Here is a 14,461-nt window from a genome sequence, read left to right on the forward strand (position 1 = left end):
TCCAGACCTAATTATACTGGGCTCTAGGGCCAGGACACATCGTAATAAAAGTAACCTGAAAATTGTAACATTGTATAAACTATCAACACAATGACTCAGTACTAAATAGCAGGAAAGTTTATTATTTTATTAAAAATTATTTCTTCTTTAACTATAGGGTGTTCAACTCTTTTGGCAATCAGACAAGCCTAGGAGTAAAGTTAAAGAAATGTGTAAGATGTAAATAAAGAAAAATGAAGGGCATTTAAAAAGAAATTGAAAAGATGAGAGAAGTCTCCACATAACTGAACAGGAGTACATGTACTGCCTACATATACATTTTCTCCAGTAACACTAAACGGGAGAATCAAATAAATTATGGTATAGGCACTTTGCAACTATTAGCTCATGAAATCCTCACAACATTCCTGTGAGGCACAGAGAGTGAAGTAACCTGCCCTTGGTTGGCTCTTACAAAGAGTAATAAAGTGAGAACACCAGGGTCACATCCAGACAATCTCACTCCAGGACTTTGCTCTTACTGACTACCCTTTTCAAGCAGTAATTATATGAAAATATGTTCAACATCACTAGTATCAGAGAAGTAAAAATTCAAGCCCTATTTTCATTTTCAACATTTCAATCAAAGTGGCAAAAATTAAATGAATTGATGATACCTAATTTGGGTGAGAATATGTGGAAGTTGATACCCTGTTATACTTTTGGGGGTGCATGATTTGCTTCAGCCTATTCATGGAGAAATTTGGCATTATTTGTTAAAACATAACATGTGCATATCCTTTGAAGCAAGGTTTCCACTTGTAGGTGTTTCCTAGAAAGATGTTCACAAACTGGCACACGAAATGTTCAAGGCAGCATTGTTTGTAATACTCAAAATTTTGAAATAAATTAAATGTCCATCAGTAAGGGATTACTTAAACTATGGACAGCCATTCTGTGGAAGACCTAGGAAGCGTGATAAGGAATGTGGCAAATTTCTATGTACTGTCATGGAAAGGCAAGTTTCATCTCCTGTATTGCTAGAGAGAGGTAGATTGATACAACCCCCATGACGGGCAATTTGGTAATATCTTATCAAAATTACAAATGCACACATTTGACCCAGAAACACCACTTCCAGGAATTTATTCTATAAAAGTTATTTGGAATGTGTGATACATGCTATACATAAAGTTATGCAATGCAATGATTTTTAAATGGGGAAATATTGAAAACAAACGAAATCAGTAAGTAGCAAGTTAAATAAATTATGAAAAATTCACATAATGCAATACTATGCAATACTACCTATAAAATGATTATGGAACTGTACTACATACTACACTGCTGCAGTCGTTAAAAGAAAAAGAAGGCTTTTCATTTGCTAATCTGGAATAACTCCAAGAAATATTAATTTTTTAAGTAAGGTGCTATATATATATATGTATAGTATGCTATAATTTATTTTTAAAAACAGGGGGTAAAGACTTATATGAGCAAAGAATCCCTCTGGGTAGCTACACAAGAAACTGGTAATACTGGTGGCCTCCAGGGAAAACTATATGACTAAGACTCAGAGGGAGGTGAGAGACTTTTCACTTTTTTAAAACCTTTTGAATTTATATATACATACATATATATATTCTTTATTCAAAAAATATAAATTTTACAAATAAAATGAAGAAAGCTACAGAACACATGAAACGTGAGCTCTATTAATATTTTAAATGATGTTTCATTATTTTTTATGTATGCATCTATGTACATAAGTGAGTAGAAAAGGGCCCAATAATATTTACACAGAGGAAGAGAAAAGGAGGAAGAGGACCTTAATCTTTTCATATGATTTAATATCATATAAATTTTTATGAAGAAAATACACAGATATACATACACACACACACATATATATATATTTATGTATTCCTGTACAAGTAAAAAAAAACAGAGTTCGGAGGGGGGACCTTGAAGATGGCGGAAGAGTAAGACGCGGAGATCGCCTTCCTCCCCACGGATACACCAGAAATACATCCACACGTGGAACAACTCCTACAGAACTCCTACTGAAGGCTGGCAGAAGACCTCAGACCTCCCAAAAGGCAAGAAACTCCCCACGTAACTGGGTAGGGCAAAAGAAAAAACAGAGACAAAAGAATAAGGACGGCACCTGCACCAGTGGGAGGGAGCTGTGAAGGAGGAAAAGTTTCCACACACTAGGAAGCCCCTCCGCGGGCGGAGACTGCGGGAGGCAGAGGGGGGAGTTTCGGGACCGCGGAGTAGTGCACAGCGACGGGTGCGGAGGGCAAAGCGGGGAGATTCCTGCACAGACGATCGGTGCCGACCAGCACTCACCAACCCGAGAGGCTTGCTGCTCACCCACCGGGGCGGGCGGGGCTGCGAGCTGAGGCTCGGGTTTTGGTTTTGGACGGAGCTCAGGGAGAGGACTGGGGTTGGCGGCTTGAACATAGCCTGAAGGGGTTAGTGCACCACGACTAGCCGGGAGGGAGTTCGGGGAAAAGCCTGCACCGGCCGAAGAGGCAAGAGACTTTTTCTTCCCTCTTTGTCTCCTGGTGCGCGAGGAGAGGGGTTTAAGAGCGCTGCTTAAAGGAACTCCAGAGACGGGCGCGAGCCGCGGCTAAAACCGCGGACCCCAGAGACGGGCGGGAGACGCTAAGGCTGCTGCTGCCGCCACCAAGGGGCCTGTGTGCGAGCACAGGTCACTCTCCACACCCCTCTTCCGCGGAGCCTGTGCAGCCCGCCACTGCCAGGTTCCCGGGATCCAGGGACAACTTCCCCGGGACAACGCACGGCGGGCCTCAGGCTGGTGCAACGTCACGCTGCCTCTGCCGCCGCAGGCCCGCCCCGCACGCAGTGCCCCTCCTTCCCCCATCCCCCAACCCCCGGCCTGAGTGAGCCGGAGGCCCCGAATCAGCGGCTCCTTTAACCCCGTCCTGTCTGAGCGAAAAAACAGACGCCCTCCAGCGACCTACACGCAGAGGCAGGGCCAAATCCAAAGCTGAGCTCCTGTGAGCTGTGAAAACAAAGAAGAGAAAGGGAAATCTCTCCCAGCAGCCACAGAAGCAGCGGATTAAAGCTCCACAATCAACTTGATATACCCTGCATCTGTGGAATACCTGAATAGACAAGGAATGATCCCAAATTGAAGAGGTGGAATTTAGGAGCGAAATCTATGATTTTTTTCCCTTTTCCTCTTTTTGTGAAGGTGTACGTGTATGCTCCTGTGTGACATCTAGTCTGTATACTCTAGCTTCCACCATTTGTCCTAGGGCTCTATCCGTCCATGACTTTTTTTTAAAAATTCTTTTTCTTAATAATTAAGTTTAATTGTAATAACTTTATTATACTTTACCTTCGTTCTTCCTTTCTTTCCTTCCTTCCCTCCCTCCTTTAGACAACGAATCACCCCAAATTGAGGGGGTGGTCTCAGGGAGCAGGATTTACGATTTTTTCCCCCTTTACCTCTTTTTGTGAAGGTGTATGTGTATGCTTCTGTGTAAGATTTTCTCTGTATAGCTTTGCTTCCAACATTTGTCCTAAGGTTCTATCCGTCCCTTTTTTTTTTCTAAATATTGTTTAATTCAATAACTATATTATACTTTATTTTATTTTTACTGTATCATCTTTCTTTCTTTTTTTCCTTCTTTCCCTCATTCCTTCCTTCCTCCCTCCCTCCCTCCCTCCCTCCCTCCTTTCTTTCCTTCTTTGCTTCTTTCTTCCTTCCTTCCTTTCCTCCTTTCCTTCTTTCTTTCCTCATACTTCTACTAATTCTCTACTTTTTCTCCCTTTTATTCTGAGCCGTGTGGATGAAAGGCTCTTGGTGCTCCAGCCAGGAGTCAGGGCTCTGCCTCTGAGGTAGGAGAGCCAACTTCAGGTCACTGGTCAACAAGAGACCTCCCAGCTCCACATAATATTAAACAGCGGAAATCTCCCAGAGACCTCCATCTTAACACCAGCACCCAGCTTCACTCAACGACCAGCAAGCCACAGTGCTGGACAACCTATGCCAAACAACTAGCAAAACAGGAACACAACCCCACCCATTAGCAGAGAGGCTGCCTAAAATCATAATAAGGCCACAGACACCCCAAAACACACCACCAGACGTGAACCTGCCCACTAGAGAGACAAGATCCAGCTTCATCCAGCACAACACAGGCACTAGTCCCCTCCACCAGGAAGCCTACACAACCCACTGAAACAACCTTAGCCACTGGAGACAGACATCAAAAACAACGGGAACTACGAACCTGCAGCCTGCAAAAAGGAGACCCCAAACACAGTAAGATAAGCAAAATGAGAAGACAGAAAAACACACAGCAGATGAAGGAGCAAGATAAAAACCCACCAGACCTAACAAATGAAGAGGAAATAGGCAATCTACCTGAAAAAGAATTCAGAATAATGATAGTAAGGATGATCCGAAATCTTGGAAGTAGAATGGACAAAATGCAAGAAACAGTTAACAAGGACCTACAAGAACTAAAGATGAAACAAGCAACAATGAACAATGCAATAAATGAAATTAAAATCACTCTAGATAGGATCAATAGCAGAATAACTGAGGCAGAAGAACGGATAAGTGACCTGGAAGATAAAGTAGTGGAAATAACTACTGCAGAGCAGAATAAAGAAAAAAGAATGAAAAGAACTGAGGACAGTCTCAGAGACCTCTGGGACAACATGAAACGCACCAACATTCGAATTATAGGGGTTCCAGAAGAAGAAGAAAGAAAGAAAGGGACTGAGAAAATATTTGAAGAGATTATAGTTGAAAACTTCCCTAATATGGGAAAGGAAATAGTTAATCAAGTCCAGGAAGCACAGAGGGTCCCATACAGGATAAATACAAGGAGAAACACGCCAAGACACATATTAATCAAACTGTCAAAAATTAAATACAAAGAAAGCATATTAAAAGCAGCAAGGGAAAAACAACAAATAACACACAAGGGAATCCCCATAAGGTTAACAGCTGATCTCTCAGCAGAAACCCTACAAGCCAGAAGGGAGTGGCAGGACATACTGAAAGTGATGAAGGAGAATAGCCTGAAACCAAGACTACTCTACCCAGCAAGGATCTCATTCACATTTGATGGAGAAATTAAAACCTTTACAGACAAGCAAAAGCTGAGAGAGTTCAGCACCACCAAACCAGCTTTACAACAAATGCTAAAGGAACTTCTCTAGACACGAAACACAAGAGAAGGAAATGACCTATAGTAGCGAACCCAAAACAATATAGAAAATGGAAATAGGAACATACATATCAATAATTACCTTAAATGTAAATGGACTAAATGCTCCCACCAAAAGACACAGATTGGCTGAATGGATACAAAAACAAGACCCTTATATATGCTGTCTACAAGAGACCCACTTCAGAACTAGAGACACATACAGACTGAAAGTAAGGGGATGGAAAATGATATTCCATGCAAATGGAAATCAAAAGAAAGCTGGAGTAGCAATTCTCATATCAGACAAAATAGACTTTAAAATAAGGACTATTAAAAGGGACAAAGAAGGACACTACATAATGATCAAGGGATCGATCCAAGAAGAAGATATAACAATTGTAAATATTTATGCACCCAACATAGGAGCACCTCAATACATAAGGCAAATACTAACAACCATAAAAGGGGAGATCAACAGTAACACATTCATAGTAGGGGACTTTAACACCCCACTTTCACCCATGGACAGATCATCCAAAATGAAAATAAATAAGGAAACACAAGCTTTAAATGATACATTAAACAAGATGGACTTAATTGATATTTATAGGACACTCCATCCAAAAACAACAGAATACACATTTTTCTCAAGTGCTCATGGAACATTCTCCAGGATAGATCATATCTTGGGTCACAAATCAAGCCTTGGAAAATTTAAGAAAACTGAAATTGTATCAAGTATCTTTTCCGACCACAACGCCATGAGACTAGATATCAATTACAGGAAAAGATCTGTAAAAAATACAAACACATGGAGGCTAAACAATACACTACTTAATAATGAAGTGATCACTGAAGAAATCAAAGAGGAAATAAAAAAATACCTAGAAACAAATGACAATGGAGACACAACGACCCAAAACCTATGGGATGCAGCAAAAGCAGTTCTAAGGGGGAAGTTTATAGCAATACAAGCCCACCTTAAGAAGCAGGAAACATCTCGAATAAACAACCTAACCTTGCACCTCAAGCAATTAGAGAAAGAAGAACAAAAAAACCCCAAAGCTAGCAGAAGGAAAGAAATCATAAAAATCAGATCAGAAATAAATGAAAAAGAAATGGAGGAAACGATAGCAAAGATCAATAAAACTAAAAGCTGGTTCTTTGAGAAGATAAACAAAATAGATAAACCACTAGCCAGACTCATCAAGAAAAAAAGGGAGAAGACTCAAATCAATAGAATTAGAAATGAAAAAGGAGAAGTAACAACTGACACTGCAGAAATAAAAAAAATCATGAGAGATTACTACAAGCAACTCTATGCCAATAAAATGGACAATCTGGAAGAAATGGACAAATTCTTAGAAATGCACAACCTGCCAAGACTGAATCAGGAAGAAATAGAAAATATGAACAGACCAATCACAAGCACTGAAATTGAAACTGTGATTAAAAACCTTCCAACAAACAAAAGCCCAGGACCAGATGGCTTCACAGGTGAATTCTATCAAACGTTTAGAGAAGAGCTAACACCTATCCTTCTCAAACTCTTCCAAAATATAGCAGAGGGAGGAACACTCCCAAATTCCTTCTACGAAGCCACCATCACCTTGATACCAAAACCAGACAAGGATGTCACAAAGAAAGAAAACTACAGGCCAATATCACTGATGAACATAGATGCAAAAATCCTCAACAAAATACTAGCAAACAGAATCCAACAGCACATTAAAAGGATCATACACCATGATCAAGTGGGGTTTATTCCAGGAATGCAAGGATTCTTCAATATACGCAAATCTATCAATGTGATAAACCATATTAACAAATTGAAGGAGAAAACCCATATGATCATCTCAATAGATGCAGAGAAAGCTTTCGACAAAATTCAACACCCATTTATGATAAAAACCCTCCAGAAAGTAGGCATAGAGGGAACTTTCCTAAACATAATAAAAGCCATATATGACAAGCCCACAGCAAACATCATCCTCAATGGTGAAAAACTGAAAGCATTTCCACTAAGATCAGGAACAAGACAAGGTTGCCCACTCTCACCACTCTTATTCAACATAGTTTTGGAAGTTTTAGCCACAGCAATCAGAGAAGAAAAGGAAATAAAAGGAATCCAAATCGGAAAAGAAGAAGTAAAGCTGTCACTGTTTGCAGATGACATGATACTATACATAGAGAATCCTAAAGATGCTACCAGAAAACTACTAGAGCTAATCAATGAATTTGGTAAAGTAGCAGGATACAAAATTAATGCACAGAAATCTCTGGCATTCCTATATACTAATGATGAAAAATCTGAAAGTGAAATCAAGAAAACACTCCCATTTACCATTGCAACAAAAAGAATAAAATATCTAGGAATAAACCTACCTAAGGATATGAAAGACCTGTATGCAGAAAATTATAAGACACTGATGAAAGAAATTAAAGATGATACAAATAGATGGAGAGATATACCATGTTCTTGGATGGGAAGAATCAACATTGTGAAAATGACTCTACTACCCAAAGCAATCTACAGATTCAATGCAATCCCTATCAAACTACCACTGGCATTTTTCACAGAACTAGAACAAAAAATTTCGCAATTTGTATGGAAACACAAAAGACCCCGAATAGCCAAAGCAATCTTGAGAACGAAAAAAGGAGCTGGAGGAATAAGGCTCCCTGACTTCAGACTATACTACAAAGCAACAGTAATCAAGACAGTATGGTACTGGCACAAAAACAGAAAGATAGATCAGTGGAACAGGATAGAAAGCCCAGAGATAAACCCACGCACATATGGACACCTTATCTTTGATAAAGGAGGCAGGAATGTACAGTGGAGAAAGGACAGCCTCTTCAATAAATGGTGCTGGGAAAACTGGACAGGTACATGTAAAAGTATGAGATTAGATCACTCCCTAACACCATACACAAAAATAAGCTCAAAATGGATTAAAGACCTAAATGTAAGGCCAGAAACTATCAAACTCTTAGAAGAAAACATAGGAAGAACACTCTATGACATAAATCACAGCAAGATCCTTTCTGACCCACCTCCTAGAGTAATGGAAATAAAAACAAAAATAAACAAATGGGACCTAATGAAACTTCAAAGCTTTTGCACAGCAAAGGAAACCATAACCAAGACCAAAAGACAACCCTCAGAATGGGAGAAAACATTTGCAAATGAAGCAACTGACAAAGGATTAATCTCCAAAATTTACAAGCAGCTCATGCAGCTCAATAACAAAAAAACAAACAACCCCATCCAAAAATGGGCAGAAGACCTAAATAGACATTTCTCCAAAGAAGATATACAGAATGCCAACAAACACATGAAAGAATGCTCAACATCATTAATCATTAGAGAAATGCAAATCAAAACTACAATGAGATATCATCTCACACCAGTCAGAATGGCCATCATCAAAAAATCTAGAAACAATAAATGCTGGAGAGGGTGTGGAGAAAAGGGGACACTCTTGCACTGCTGGTGGGAATGTGAATTGGTTCAGCCACTATGGAGAACAGTATGGAGGTTCCTTAAAAAACTACAAATAGAATTACCATATGACCCAGCAATCCCACTACTTGGCATATACCCTGAGAAAACCAAAATTCAAAGAGAGTCATGTACCAAAATGTTCATTGCAGCTCTATTTACAATAGCCAGGACATGGAAACAACCTAAGCGCCCATCATCGGATGAATGGATAAAGAAGATGTGGCACATATACACAATGGAATATTACTCAGCCTTAAAAAGAAATGAAATTGAGCTATTTGTAATGAGATGGATAGACCTAGAATCTGTCATACAGAGTGAAGTAAGTCAGAAAGAAAAAGACAAATACCGTATGCTAACACATATATATGGAATTTAAGGGAAAAAAATGTCATGAAGAACCTAGGGGTAAGATAGGAATAAAGACGCAGACCTACTGGAGAACGGACTTAAGGATATGGGGAGGGGGAAGGGTGAGTTTTGACAGGGCGAGAGAGAGTCATGGACATATACACACTAACAAACGTAGTAAGGTAGATAGCTGGGGGGAAGCAGCCGCAAGGCACAGGGATATTAGCTCGGTGCTTTGTGACAGCCTGGAAGGGTGGGATGGGGAGAGTGGGAGGGAGGGAGACGCAAGAGGGAAGACATATGGGAACATATGTATATGTATAGCTGATTCACTTTGTTGTAAAGCAGAAACTAACACACCATTGTAAAGCAATTATACCCCAATAAAGATGTTTAAAAAAAAAAAAAAAAAAAAAAAAAAAATCCCAGTTCGAATGAAAAGTAAAAAAAAAAAAAAAAAAAAAAAAAAAAAAACAATCTTTCAAAGGAGTACATGGGAATAAGAAATCCTTATTTCTCATTCCCCCTTCTAATTAATCTTATGCAAATCATTTAACCTCTCATGGCCTCAATTCCCTCGTCTATAAAGTGAGAGGATTGGACTTGGTGATACCTAAGGTCATTCTTGCTTGATAATCTAAGAGTTGTATCTACTAATCCATAACCTAATTAAATGTAAATGAATTATTAGCCAATCACTGAGATATTAAGCAAGCATATGGCAGGCTACTACTTTAACTATGTTTTAAAACTCTTGAAAAATCTCAGACTCGAATGAAATTCTAACAGTAAGAGCTCAGGGGTAGAGAAAGATTTTTCTTTCTAAAATCCCTTCAGTCACTGGTTGGCCATTAAGCTTGTCTTAGCTACACCCCAAGATACCATTGTGTGACCACATAAAATAAGGCACAAAACCTTCACAGCTCTGAATTCATGAATCAAATGGTCCCACCAGCTTTCCAGAATATCACGCAGCCCCAGTCTCCTTTTCTGGCTTCTTCTAGCTTTCAACTTAATGTTTACTTTGTTCATTTTTCTCACTAAAGTTAAGAAATACAATTTCAGAAATACAATTGTCTTTCAACCATAAATTTTGTTAACTCTGCCCTATATGAAAATTAGTCTAGCTCATTATGTTGGTGTATTGTTATTCAAACATGGAAAGAACGTACACCAGCATGATTTGAAAAGTTAGCAGGCAGATCTTTCTCTCTCCTTTTTTCTTTTTTAATATCAAGTAGTTCATGGATCAGAGTTGAAGTATGGTAGAAAAGAGAGTGAGAGGTCATATCAAACAGGGGCTTAGAAATCTTTCTGGCTCACAGTCTCAAACATCTTTTTTCCGGTACCACCAGAATTAGTAGACTTAAGGAAAAGGATATCTCAAGTCAGAAAAAAAAAAAAAAAATACAATGAAACCTTGACCCTAAAAGTTGTGACAGATGTTTGTTTAGGTTCCAGTCCTACAGGAGCTAACTCTTCTGTTTATGAAAGCCAAAATCTGCCTAGAAATTGTAGAAGAAAAAGCACTAGTTCTAGTGTTAAAAGTCAAATTCAAGTGTTGGGTCTCACTCACCAGCCATGGACCTTGGGCAAGGAGCTTATCCTCCCAGGGCCTCATTTCCTTAATGTGAGTTTCATCCTCCAGGACTTAAGTTCAGGTTTCTCTGCATTCATTATAGGGCCTAACAGAATGTTAAGGCCTTTGCAGAAATTCAGCAAGTGTTTGCTGATAAGTCTAATCCCATGTCCCTAGCATGTTCTCATGGCTAGAACTTCTACGGGGGAGATTTAAAGGATCCAGATAAATTCTGGTTTACATTCCAACTCTTTTCCAACCATGGCACAGGGTAGGAGTTAACAGTTCAGTCCCTGGAAGGAGATACTCCTGAGTTCAAATTCTGTCTCACTATTTTCTAGCTCTCTGACCTTAGGCAAATTTATTTCTTAACCTCTCTTAACTTCTGTTTTCTCACCTATAAAAATTCTGGTACCTGCTATATATGGTTAGTATAAGAATTAAATAACATAATGCTTGTAACATACATAAAGTACAGCACATGATAAATGCTAAAAAAATATTAACAAGATTGTTACTTGACTAACCTTTACAGCCATATCCATCTGTTTTCTGGCTATAGGGACAGCAGTGCTTGCCATTAGCTTCATCAATAATAGTTGTTACTTAAACAGTATCTGAGCCAAGTCCTAAACTTTCCTGATGAGCTGTTCTGCATGCAACCTAAGTTCCAATTGTACCTATCTGATCAGTATCTTTTGGAAGCATTAGCAATGTAATTTTTGTTATGCTTAAATAAAGTAGTACCCGAGTAGAAGTATGAATTAAAAGCAAGTCAGTAACAAATACTGTATGACATCATTTGTACGTGGAATCTAAAAACTAGTACAAATGACTTATTTATGAAACAGATACAGACTCACAGACATAGAAAACAAATTTATGGTTACCAAATAGGAGTCAGGGGAGGGATAAATTAGGAGTATGGGATTAACAGATACACGCTACCATATATAACATGGATAAACAACAAGGACTTAACTGTTTAGCATAGGGAACTATATTCAATATCTCGTAACAACCTGTAATGGAAAATAATTTTTTAAGAGTATATATATAACCAAATCACTTTGCTGTACACCTGAAATTAACACAATATTGTAAATCAATTATACTTTAATTTTTTTTAAGTCAGTAAGTTTTTTATTCCAAATGCTGTTTTTCTTCAAATCCCAACTTATGTGCTACCTCCTCTGTGGAGCCTACCCCCATCTCTTTGCCTTCCATGCTCCATGTCCTGAATTTATTCACTTAGGGCTTTTTCTCTGCTTAGTACCTTAGGTAGGTTTCTATTATAGCAACTATCATTCTGTATCATAGTTATGCTTATTTCCTCTTCTAGATTGTATGTGCCTCCAGGTCAGGTGCTAGGTCTTATCATCATCTTTTACCCACCAAATACAACCACAATGCCTATCATATACTCCAAAACACGTGAAACAGACTAGAGGTAAAATGAGTAGAATTCTGAGGTTCTACCTCAGAAGTATATGAAAACTTATTCCCAAAATGGCTAGAAAATAGCCTGAAGAGAAAGGTAGAGGAAGGAAATACAGAGGCCAGATTGCATATACAATACAGCAAAGCTTAAGAATTCTGAGTTCATAAATCAATCTATTTTATATTCATTTTGGATTCCCCTTCTCTGATCACATAGTTACTTATGGGAGGTCAAAGCAAGATGGAAAGAATCCTAGACTAGGAATCTAGAGACCTAGATTTAGTCCCAGCTCTGCCATGAACTGTCTGTCACTTCCTGTCTCTAAGTCTGTGTCGGACATTATGATTCAAAAGATCCTTTCAAACTCTCTTCCCACACTGGCACAACATCTGATCTATTGTCATTAACCTCATTCTACAGCTAGAAAAATCTAAACAAATACTACAACAACTCATTCCAGAACCCTACAGCAACTGACTGCCATAGTTAAAGGTGGAACATGGAAGGAAAGGTTTCCTGTCTGGAGCCCAGCCCTGGAGAGTCACCCCACACCTAGTGGCACACGGGACTTGTAGGGAGAGTCAATGCTTCTCTGTCCTGGGGCTTACCTGGTGGCACAGTGGTTAAGAATCCGCTTACCAATGCAGGGGACACGGGTTCGAGCCCTGGTCTGGGAAGATCCCACATGCCGCGGAGCAACTAAGCCCGTGCACCACAACTACTGAGCCTGTGCTCTAGAGCCCTCGAGCCACAACTGAAGCCCACACGCTTAGAGCCCATGCTCTGCAACAAGAGAAGCCACCGCAATAAGAAGCCCGATCACCCAACTAAAAGTAGCCCCCGCTTGCCGCAACCAGAGAAAGCTTGTGCGCAGCAACAAAGACCCAATGCAGCTAAAAATAAATAAATAAAAATAAATTAGTTAATTAAAAAAAAAAAAGCTTCTCTGTCCTCTGCCAAAAACAGGAAGTTCCCACACCCATGGGAGTCAAAGGAGTGTATAGTGTTGGCAGTCAGCATGGCCTCCTGGGTTCCAAATAGACATGCAGGGATGTCTTCATCAATGTTCCTGCCAGACACCTGGGGATAGAAATTGCACAAGATCCACCTATGAAAACAGGAGTGTTGTCTAGATCATCCTGTTTGCTGTAGTTATTGGGACATTATCCAAGTCTGACAGCTAGATCCAGGACCAAATCCAGAGTTGAGAACTTGACTGATCATTTGGTTTAGACGCCCACATCCAAATAGAGTACACTGAAATCTTGAAAAGGAAGTCTAAAAGTGTGGATTGTATGCACACATTTTAGACGAAAATCCATTCGGCTTCTCAGAAGACAAGGTAAGAACCAAGAATCAGGAAGTAGGATCACAATAGCAGAATAGAAGACCCTGAGCTCACCTCCTCCACAGACACAACAAAACTACAATTAGTTATAGAACAACTCTCTCTGAAAATGACCTGAAGACTAGCAGAACAGCTCATCTACAATTAAGGATAAAGAAAAACCACATCAAGGTGGGTAGGAAGGACAGACTCATAATCTAGTCAGTATACAAACCCCAGCACGGTGATGCACAAGCAAGAGGGGATGTCATAAATGCAAAGGTCCTCTCTAAGGAGCAAAGGGTTCAAGAACCACATTGGGTAACCCACCCCTGGGGACCAGCACTTGGAAGATAAGCCCATATAACTGGCTTTGAAAACTAATGGGGCTTAAGTCTGGGAGAGCCAGAGGACTGTAGGAAACCTAGACTCTGCTCTTAAAGGGCTCATGCATGAACTCACCCACTCTGAGTCCCAACTCAGAGAGCAGTTTCAAAAGGGCCTGGCATTCTAGCTGGTCTGCCAAAGCCACCACCTCAGCATGCCCCTGGCCCACACCCACTCCAATGCCAGCTGTCCTGCCAAGGCAGCAGCCCTGGCACACCCTGGGAAAGGCCCAGACTGTGGCCACTGCAGCTTCAGCCATCCCACCAGGGCAGTGGCTCTGACATGCCTTGGGAAAGCCCCAGCCTGTACCTGCTCCAGCTCTAGTTGTCCCACCAAGGCACCCCTGGTCCAACCCAGAGTACCCTGCAACTCTCCCCCCAACCCATGCCTGCTCCAGCCCCAGTTGGCATGCCAAAGCTACTGAGCACATGCAGTCTACATAGGGAATACTCCAACACAAGACTACATCTTCAAGACCAGAGGATGTAACTATTTCACCTAATTCATAGAAACAACCACAGAAAACCAAAAAATATGAGAAGACAGAGGAATTTGTTCCAAACAAAAGAATAGATAAAACCCCAAGGGGAAAAAAAGAAAAACTAATGAAAAAGAGATAAGTAGTTTACATGATAAAGAGTTCAAAGCCACAGTCATAAAGGTCCACAGAACTCGGGAGAAGAATGGAATA

The sequence above is a fragment of the Phocoena phocoena genome, chromosome 4 (genome assembly GCF_963924675.1).
Source record: "Phocoena phocoena chromosome 4, mPhoPho1.1, whole genome shotgun sequence".
NCBI classification, from domain to species: Eukaryota; Metazoa; Chordata; class Mammalia; order Artiodactyla; family Phocoenidae; genus Phocoena; species Phocoena phocoena.